This window comes from Bufo gargarizans, chromosome 2, assembly GCF_014858855.1.
Source record: "Bufo gargarizans isolate SCDJY-AF-19 chromosome 2, ASM1485885v1, whole genome shotgun sequence".
NCBI lineage: Eukaryota > Metazoa > Chordata > Amphibia > Anura > Bufonidae > Bufo > Bufo gargarizans.
The window spans coordinates 678256055-678266661 of NC_058081.1; positions in this window are offsets into that span (position 1 = coordinate 678256055).

The window sequence follows — 10607 nt, forward strand, 5'->3', positions numbered from 1 at the left end:
GTCATTAACGATTTCTTAATGATGCAGGCAGACAGGAGCACTCCCCTGTGTAACTTTAACGTTAGCCAGTAGCAGCTCATGCGTGACAATTGCCATTTGCTCAGGCCCTCTGAGGAGGCCGCTTTATTTGTCAGTCACCAGGACTACGGATGAACAACGTCATTCCACTGCTTCATGTCCTGGAGCAGATGCTGCTCAATCTGGCTGGCCAGGGGACAGGAGACGAGGCACCTACATCTCACGGCCACATGAGCCCTGTGGGGGCTGAACTGGAGGAGGAGGACATTCATGCACAAGCAATGTATACAGAAATGGGTGGTTTTTCTGCACAAGTGACAGGAGAGAAGGAGCAGGACGGGAGCTACATGGTAATGAGGAAGACCAGGCAGATGACCCCGAGACACTGGCAGTATGCAGCGGAGACGGAGGCCCGATGCATGTTCAGGTGCTTGTGTATTGACAGCCGAATTATCACAATTCAGCAGAGGGATGACTACTGGCTCTCCACCATGTTAGACCCTTGCACTGGTCCAAAATGGGGCCTTTTCTCCACCCGCTGAGAGAGAGAATAAACTAAACTACTATCGAGACATACTATGTAGTAAGTTGGCCGCTGCCTGTGTGCACCATTGCCCATCCTCAAAGGTCTGACCAGGGGTCCCTCTGCACTCACGTTCTACTGCCATGGCTGCTGGAGGGGGGTGGGGGGGCAGGAGCAGTACCAGCTCCATCAGCAGCAACCTAAGTCTAGAGTCTCTGATGAGCAGTTTTCTTCACTTGCCTAGTGAAGAAACCACCCACCAGCAGCAGCAAGACACTGAGCAGAACCTGAACCAGCAGGTGGTGGCATACTTGTACTGTACCCTGCCACCCTACAATGAAGATCTCCTGGACTACTCGACAGCCAAAGTTGATTTGAGGCCGCAACTGTACCACTCTTTTGACTCCTCATGCTGTTGCCACCTAAGCACTCTGACACTGGGTCACTGTGTTGACTCCTCATCCTGTTGCCACCTCACCACTCTGTTACTGGGCCACTGTGTTGACTCCTCATGCTGTTGCCACCTCACCACTCTGTGACTGCGCACTCTGTTGACCTCTCATGTTGTTGCCACCTCACCAATCTGTGACTGGGCCACTGTATTGACTCCTGATGAGCAGTTTTCTTCACCTGCCTAGTGCAGAAACTAACCAGCAGCAGCAAGACATTGAGCAGAACCTGAACCAGCAGGTGGTGGCATATTTGGACTGCTCCCTGCCACCCCACATCAAAGATCTTTTGGACTACTGGGCAGCTAAACTTGATTTGAGGCCGCAACTGGCCGAGTTTGCCCTGGACAAGCTTTCCTGCCCAGCCACTAGTTTGGCATTAGGGCGGGTGTTTAGAACTCGCCTTTCCACCCAAAATGTGGAGAGACTGACCTTTGTGAAGATGAATTAGCCGTGCATCAGCCAGGATTTCCACATGCCAGTGCCTGATGCATTAGACTAGATCATTCTGTGTGTCGCACCCAAACTTTGTCAAAAGAGACCTGTGTCTTCTGGCCACCTGCTTTAGCCATTATTCTGATGCTGCCACCCACCTTATGCCACACACCTGCTGTCGTGTGCTGCTATTGCCACCCACCATCTTTTGCTGGTACTGCCTCTGCTTTTGCCCCTCACCTTCCCACTCTGTGACTGGGCCACTGTGTTGACTCCTCATGCTGTTGCCACCTCCCCCCTCCTTGACTGGGACACTGTGTTGACCCGTTATGCTGTTGTCTCTCTCACCCCTCTGTCACTGGTCCACTGTGTTGACTCTTCATGCTGTTTAAAAATCACCACTGTGTGACTTGGCTACTCTGTTGACTCCTCATGCTGTTGCCACCTCACCACTCTGTGACTGGGCCACTGTGTTAACTCTTCAAGCTGTTGCCACTTCACCACTCTGTCACTGGGCCACTGTGTTGACTCCTCATGTTGTTGCCACCACCCACTCTGTTGACTCCTCATTCTGTTGCTACCCAGGGCAGGCTCTATCATAATGCAGCCCAAGCGGTGGCTTGAGGGCACAGATAAGGGGGGGCGCAGAGAAGGGGCGGCAAACAATTTAACTTACATTTACCCTGCTGAGTCTGTGTGCCGAGCAGCCCAGCCGCCCCCATTCACTTGTCATCTCTGTTTTGGATCCACTCCTTTTTTGGCCTGTGACGTCTACAAAAAATTACTGCTGACACTCTCTCCACTCTGTCAGGGGTCACAACTAGAGATGTCACGAACATAAAATTTTCGGTTCGCGGACGGCGAGCGCGAATTTCCGCAAAGGTTCGCGAACGGGCAAACCGGGCGAACCGCCATAGACTTCAATAGGCAGGCAAATTTTAAAACCCACAGGGACTCTTTCTGGCCACAATAGTGATGGAAAGGTTGTTTCAAGGGGACTAACACCTGGACTGTGGCATGCCGGAGGGGGATCCATGGCAAAACTCCCATGGAAAATTACGTAGTTGACGCAGAGTCAGGTTTTAATCCATAAAGGGCATAAATCACCTAACATTTCTAAATTGTTTGGAATAGCGTGCTTTAAAACATCAGGTATGATGTTGTATCGATCAGGTAGTGTAACGGTTACGCCCGCTTCACAGTGACAGACCAAACTATGACAGACCAAACTCCCTGTTTAACGCACCGCAAACACCCTATTTGCACAAGGTTGGATACCAAGCTAGCCATGTCCCGTTCCTTGTCCTCACTGATGTCATTGAAGGTCTCTTCCTCCACCCAGCCACATACAACACCAAGGGTCCCCGAAAGGTGACAACAAGACCCCTGGGACGCCTGCTGTGTTTGGTCTTCCACCTCCTCAAAGCCACCTTCCTCCTCTGACTCCTCTTCTTCAGACTCCTCTCTCTGCGTTGCCTCTCTCTGCGTTATTATAAGGTGTGTTAAGTAGTACTATTCCTATCAGTTTAATCCCTGTTATGTTCCCTATCAGGGGATGTGTATAAGGAATCGATTTTAGGAACCGGGAGATGGAAAAAGATGCTTGGTCGGTCCTCTTAATTCCACTTTGGGGCACTGGGCATGCGCCGTGTAGTGTACTGTGCAATCCCAATATGTGGGGTGTGTTAAGTAGTACTATTCCTATCAGTTTAATCCCTGTTACGTCCCCTATCATGGAATAGATTTTAGGAACCGGGAGATGGAAAAAGATGCTTAGTTGGTCCTTCTACTTCCAAATTGGGGCACTGCGCGTGCAATATACTGTGCCACCAAATAGGAGTGGTGTGTTAAGTAGTACTATTCCTATCAGTTTAATCCCTGTTACGTCCCCTATCAGGGGACGTGTATGGAATAGATTTTAGGAACCGGGAGATGGAAAAAGATGCTTAGTTGGTCCTTCTACTTCCAATTTGGGGCACTGCGCGTGCAATATACTGTGCCACCAGATAGGAGTGGTGTGTTAAGTTGTACTATTCCTATTAGTTTAATCCCTGTTACGTCCCCTATCAGGGGACGTGTATGGAATAGAGTTCAGACAACTGCAAAGAGTTGTCAATAGTTAACACACTCATGACATACATTTTATTCCTCTATGCGTCAATCTTGGTGTAGTGATGACTGTGCTTGTGCGCACGTTTGGGAGATTGCAGGCGATGGGGGTTTTTCAAAGCCTATGGTCGTGCTGAGGTAGTTCAGTGACAGTTAAGTGACCCAGAAAACAATGATTCTGCAGTGTGGGCTCATTGTTTGCCTAGTAGGCTTTAATGATCACTTTAGATGATCACAAAGAAAATGTATGTTTTTTCTATGCAAAATTATCCAGCCTATCGCTTTTGGTCTGTTCACAATGAAGCAAAGACCTTATCATCTGGGGTGTGCCAACATTGACATTGCCAACACACTCATAGAGGTGGTCGCTTCATTGTGATACGCAAGCCCCTTCACCACAACAAGGTAACGATCACGAAGGGGAATTGACACATGTATGTGCCTTTTTTTTGTTTGATTTTTGCAGCCACAGTGCAGCACCAGAGGCCCGAAAAATTAGGCATGCACACATGCCTGAAAAAACAGGTATTGTTGCAGCCGCTGCTGTAGCAGCGGCCAGAAAAATTTATGTTTCCCAGGCAGAAAGTGCCCTAAAACATTGCAGCTTGAACCCTAGTTGGTGGCGGATTAGTCACGCAAGTCATCCGGCATTCAGAGATAAAATACAGCAGCGTGTGGACCATTTTTAGCCCAAGGCAGCTCATCTCAGTCATCAGGCCTTTTTTAGTCGAATGTATCGAACACTGTCAGTCCCTTCGGGATCCATCACTCATTCATCTTAATAAAGGTGAGGTAATCTAGACTTTTTTGACCTAGACGACTTCTCTTCTCAGTGACAATACCTCCTGCTGCACTGAAGGTCCTTTCTGACAGGACACTTGAAGCGGGGCAGGCCAGAAGTTCTATTGCAAATTGGGATAGCTCAGGTCACAGGTCAAGCCTGCACACCCAGTAGTCAAGGGGTTCATCGCTCCTCAGAGTGTCGATATCTGCAGTTAAGGCGAGGTAGTCTGCTACCTGTCAGTAGAGTCGTTCTCTGAGGGTGGACCCCGAAGGGCTGTGGCGATGCGTAGGACTTAAAAAGCTCTGCATATCCTCCATCAACAACACGTCTGTAAAGCGTCCTGTCCTTGCTGGCGTGGTAGGAGGAGGATTACTTGTTAGATTCCCGTTGTGCTATGACATTACCCTTATACGCTGTGTAAAGCATACTTTTTAATTTATTTAGGAACTGCTGCATCCTTTCCAACATCCAGTAATTCTGTAACATTTCAGGCACTTTCTGCTTATACCGGAGGTCTAGTAGCGTGGCCACCCAGTACAGGTCGTTCTCCTTCAGCCTTTTTATATGAGGGTCCCTCAACAGGCATGACAGCATGAAAGACCCCATTTGCACAAGGTAGGATGCCGAGCTACTCATGTCCCATTCCTCGTCCTCACTGAACTCATTGAAGGTCTGTTCTTCCCCCCAGCCACGTACAACACCATGGGTACCAGATAGGTGACAACGAGCACCCTGGGATGCCTGCTGTGGTTGGTCTTCCTCCTCCTCAAAGCCACATTCCTCCTCTTCCTCAAACTCCTTTTCCAGCGTTGCCGCAGATCCAGCAAGCGATGCTGATAAGGCTGTTTCTGGTGGTGATGATGGTGACCACAACTCTTCCTCTTCACGCTTATCTACAGCCTGATCCAGCACTCTTCGCAGGGCACGCTCCAGGAAGAAAACAAATGGAATGATATCGCTGATGGTGCCTTCGGTTCGACTGACTAGGTTTGTCACCTCATCAAATGGACGCATGAGCCTACAGGCATTGCGCATGAGCGTCCAGTAACGTGGCAAAAAAATTCCCAGCTCCGCAGAGGCTGTCCTAGCACCCCGGTCATACAAATACTCGTTAATGGCTTTTTCTTGTTAGAGCAGGCGGTCGAACATTAGGAGTGTTGAATTCCAATGTGTCGGGCTGTCGCAAATCAAGCGCCTCACTGGCATTTTGTTTTGGCACTGAATGTCTGAAAAGTGCACCATGGCCGTGTAGGAACGCCTGAAATGGCCACACACGTTCTTGGCCTGCTTGAGGACGTCCTGTAAGCCTGGGTACTTATGCACAAAGCGTTGTATAATCAGATTACACACATGTGCCATGCACGGCACATGTGTCAACTTGCCCAAATTCAATGCCACCAACAAATTGCTTCCGTTGTCACACACCACTTTGCCGATCTCCAGTTGGTGCAGAGTCAGCCACTGATCCACCTGTGCGTTCAGGGCGGACAGGAGTGCTGGTCCGGTGTGACTCTCTGCTTTCAGGCAAGTCAACCCCAAGACGGAGTGACACTGTCGTATCCGGGATGTGGAATAGCCACTGGGGAGCTGGGGGGATGCCGTTGATGTGGAGCAAGACGCAGCAGCAGAAGAGGACTCAGCCGAGGAGGTTATGGAAGAGAATGGAGTAGGAGGAGTAGAGGAGGTGGCAGCAGGCCTGCCTGCAAGTCGTGGCGGTGTCACCAACTCCTCTGCAGAGCCACGCATTCCATGCTTGGCAGCAGTCAGCAGGTTTACCCAATGCGCAGTGTACGTGATATACCTGCCCTGACCGTGCTTTGCAGACCAGGTATCAGTGGTCAGATGGATCCTTGCCCACTGTGTGCCAGACATGCCATGACTTCCTTTTGCACAATCGAGTACAGGTTGGGGATTGCCTTTTGTGCAAAGAAATTTCCACTGCGGTGTCCCAATAGCTACAAATTTTTTGAAGGCCTCAGACTCCACCAGCTTGTATGGTAAAAGCTGGCTGGCTAAGAGTTCAGACAAGCCAGCTGTCAGACGCCGGGCAAGGGGGTGACTTTGTGACATTGGATTCTTATACTCAAACATGTCCTTGACAAACATCTGACTGTGGGCAGATGAGCAGGAACTGCTCGAGGCGAGAGACGGAGTGGCGGATGGTCGAGAGGGGGCAAGGAGGACAGCAGTGGTTGACGTGGCTGAAGATGCTGGACCAGGAGGAGGATGGTGGCTTTGAGTTTGTGTTCTGCTTGTACTCATGTGTTGATCCCATAGGCATTTGTGATGTGAGATCATGTGCTTTCGCAAAGCAGTTGTACCTAGGTGGGTGTTGGACTTCCCACGTCTCAGTTTCTTTTGGCACAGGTTGCAAATGGCATCGCTGTTGTCAGAGGCAGACACACAAAAAAAATGCCACACTGCTGAGCTCTGCAATGACGGCATTCTGGTGGTGGCAACAGCATGCGTTGATTGGCGTGCTGTCTGGCTGACCCCGGGTGCCGATGCATGCTGTCTGACTGTGCCACTAGCTCCTTGCAACGACCTCCCCCTGCTTCCAACTCGTCTCCTCCTCCTCTCTGTCTCCCCTTCTGAACTTTCCCCCTGTTCTTCTTCTCTTCGAGCGGGCACCCACGTGACATCCACGGACACATCGTCATCATCAACCGCTTCTCTTGTATCTGACACCTCAGCAAAGGAAGCAGCAGCGGGTACAACATCATCATCATCATCACACCGTACGTCCATCTGTGTAATGCTGCCTGACTGAGACATATCCCTGTTATCTACATCCTCTTGCAATAATGGTTGTGCATCACTCATTTCTTCCAACTGATGTGTAAATACCTCCTCTGACAGATCAAGTGAAGCGTTGGTGGTGGCGGCAGGCGGGCAAGTGGTAACTTGAGAGGTGCCCGAAGCTGAGCTGGAGGAGGATGGTGCGTCAAGGTTCCGAGCGGAAGCTGTAGAAGATTGGGTGTCCTGTGTTAGCCAGTCAACTATGTCCTCAGAACTTTTCGAGTTCAGGGTACGTGGCCTCTGAACACTGGGCATTATTCTAGGGCCAAAGGGAATCACAGCACCACGACCACGACGGCCCCTGCGGGGTGGCCTGCCTCTGCCTGTCATTTTTTTTAGATTAGTTAAGTTGTACTATGCGTGCAAGCTACTGTGACACCAGATATGAGTTGGCCTGCAGTGACACTATGCGCTTGCAGCTGGGCCTTAAACACACAAACACGTGTGCAACTGACTGCTAGTTATTCACAGTCAAAATTGTTGTTTTTCTTTAAATCTAATCGAATGTGACACCAGATATGAGTTGCACTGGTGACACTATGCACTTGCAGGGCATAATACACACGCGCGCCAGCAACTGACTGCTATTATATTACAGTCAAAAAATTTTTTTTTTAAATGCAGGCTGCTGTGACACCAGATATGAGTGGTGGCACTGGGCAAGTGGGCACAGTATACGCTGTGAGCCTGACACACACACTGGCAGGCAACTGCAATTAGATTACACAGGAAAAAATAAAGCAGACTGATGTTCTAGCCCTAAAAAGGGCTTTTTGGGGTGCTGTCCTTACAGCAGAGATCAGATGAGTCTTTCAGGACTGCAGTGGACACTGAATACACTAGCCTAGCTATCGATTTCCCTATTAAATCAGCAGCAGCAGCACTGTCCCTCCTCTCACTAAGAATGCAGCTTCCGAATGAATCTAAAATGGATGCTGTCCAGGAGGTGGGAGGGTCTGCTGCTGATTGGCCGGAATGTGTCTGCTGACTGTGAGGTACAGGGTCAAAGTTTACACAATGATGACGAATAGGGGGCGGACCGAACATCGCATATGTTCGCCCACCGCGGTGAACGCGAACAAGCTATGTTCGCCGGCGAATAGTTCGGGAAGTCTCTAGTCACAACTTGTATCAGCGTGTAACACTTGTATCATCTGACGACAGTGTAAAAGGAGTGCGCTCTTTCACGCTATAGTAGAATCCTGGGCCGCTGCACGGTTCTTCATACCTGACGCTAACATTGACCTGTAAGGCTGAGTTCACAATTGAGTTGACCAAATAAGTGAAGTGTGAAGTAATTTTAAGAGCGACGCCTGTTATCTGCGTGTCATACTGACTCACAGTATTATTTCACTACCACAACGGACTAGCTATGCATGTTTCTGGTGTTCTACACCACTATAAAGGCTCTCAGCAGCCAGGAAATAGGTATTTTTTAATGTGATTCGTCACAAATAAATTCAAATCGAATTGACTCTTTTTGAGAAATTTGGCGAACTGTCCGAATAAAATTTTTGAGAAAACTGTTAAGGGGTGGGGTGCTGTGGAGGTCACAGTCAAGGGTGAGGGCTGCTGTGGAGGTCAATATTAGGGGGCGGGGTGCTGTGGAGGGCACAGTTAAGGGGTAGGACTCTGCGAATGTTAGTATATATATATATATATATATATATATACAGTACAGACCAAAAGTTTGGACACACCTTCTCATTCAAAGAGTTTTCTTTATTTTCATGACTATGAAAATTGTAGATTCACACTGAATGCATCAAAACTATGAATAAACACATGTGGAATTATATACATAAAAAACAAGTGTGAAACAACTGAAAATATGTCATATTCTAGGTTCTTCAAAGTAGCCACCTTTTGCTTTGATTACTGCTTTGCACACTCTTGGCATTCTCTTGTTGAGCTTCAAGAGGTAGTCACCTAAAATGGTTTTCACTTCACAGGTGTGCCCTGTCAGGTTTAATAAGTGGGATTTCTTGCCTTATAAATGGGGCTGGGACCATCAGTTGCGTTGTGGAGAAGTCAGGTGGATACACAGCTGATAGTCCTACTGAATAGACTGTTAGAATTTGTATTATGGCAAGAAAAAAGCAGCTAAGTAAAGAAAAACGAGTGGCCATCATTACTTTAAGACATGAAGGTCAGTCAGTCAGAAAAATTGGGAAAACTTTGAAAGTGTCCCCAAGTGCAGTCACAAAAACCATCAAGCGCTACAAAGAAACTGGCTCACATGCGGACCGCCCCAGGAAAGGAAGACCAAGAGTCACCTCTGCTGCGGAGGGTAAGTTCATCCGAGTCACCAGCCTCAGAAATCGCAGGTTAACAGCAGCTCAGATTAGAGACCAGGTCAATGCCACACAGAGTTCTAGCAGCAGACACATCTCTAGAACAACTGTTAAGAGGAGACTGTGTGAATCAGGCCTTCATGGTAGAATATCTGCTAGGAAACCACTGCTAAGGACAGGCAACAAGCAGAAGAGACTTGTTTAGGCTAAAGAACACAAGGAATGGACATTACACCAGTGGAAATCTGTGCTTTGGTCTGATGAGTCCAATTTCGAGATCTTTGGTTCCAACCACTGTGTCTTTGTGCGACGCAGAAAAGGTGAACGGATGGACTCTACATGCCTGGTTACCACTGTGAAGCATGGAGGATGAGGTGTGATGGTGTGGGGGTGCTTTGCTGGTGACACTGTTGGGGATTTATTCAAAATTGAAGGCATACTGAACCAGCATGGCTACCACAGCATCTTGCAGCGGCATGCTATTCCATCCGGTTTGCATTTAGTTGGACCAGCATTAATTTTTCAACAGGACAATGACCTCAAACACACCTCCAGGCTGTGTAAGGGCTATTTGACCATGAAGGAGAGTCATGGGGTGCTGCGCCAGATGACCTGACCTCCACAGTCACCGGACCTGAACCCAATCGAGATGGTTTGGGGTCAGCTGGACCACAGAGTGAAGGCAAAAGGGCAAACAAGTGCTAAGCATCTCTGGGAACTCCTTCAAGACTGTTGGAAGACCATTTCAGGTGACTACCTCTTGAAGCTCATCAAGAGAATGCCAAGAGTGTGCAAAGCAGTAATAAAAGCACAAAAGGTGACTACTTTGAAGAACCTAGAATATGACATATTTTCAGTTGCTTCACACTTTTGTGTTATGTATATAATTCCACATGTGTTAATTCATAGTTTTGATGCCTTCAGTGTGAATCTACTATTTTCATAGTCATGAAAATAAAGAAAACTCTTTGAATGAGAAGGTGTGTCCAAACTTTTGGTCTGTACTGTATATATATCTTATATATATAAAAATAAGTTTCTGTCTGTCTGTCTGTCTAGAAGTTTTTTATGCGCAACCAAACGGTTGGACCGATCTTCACCAAATTTGGCACATAGGTACTTCAGGTGTCAAGGAAGGTTTTAGACCGGGTCTTAGCTCTCTAGGACGTACCGTTACTGAGATATTCCCAAAAAAT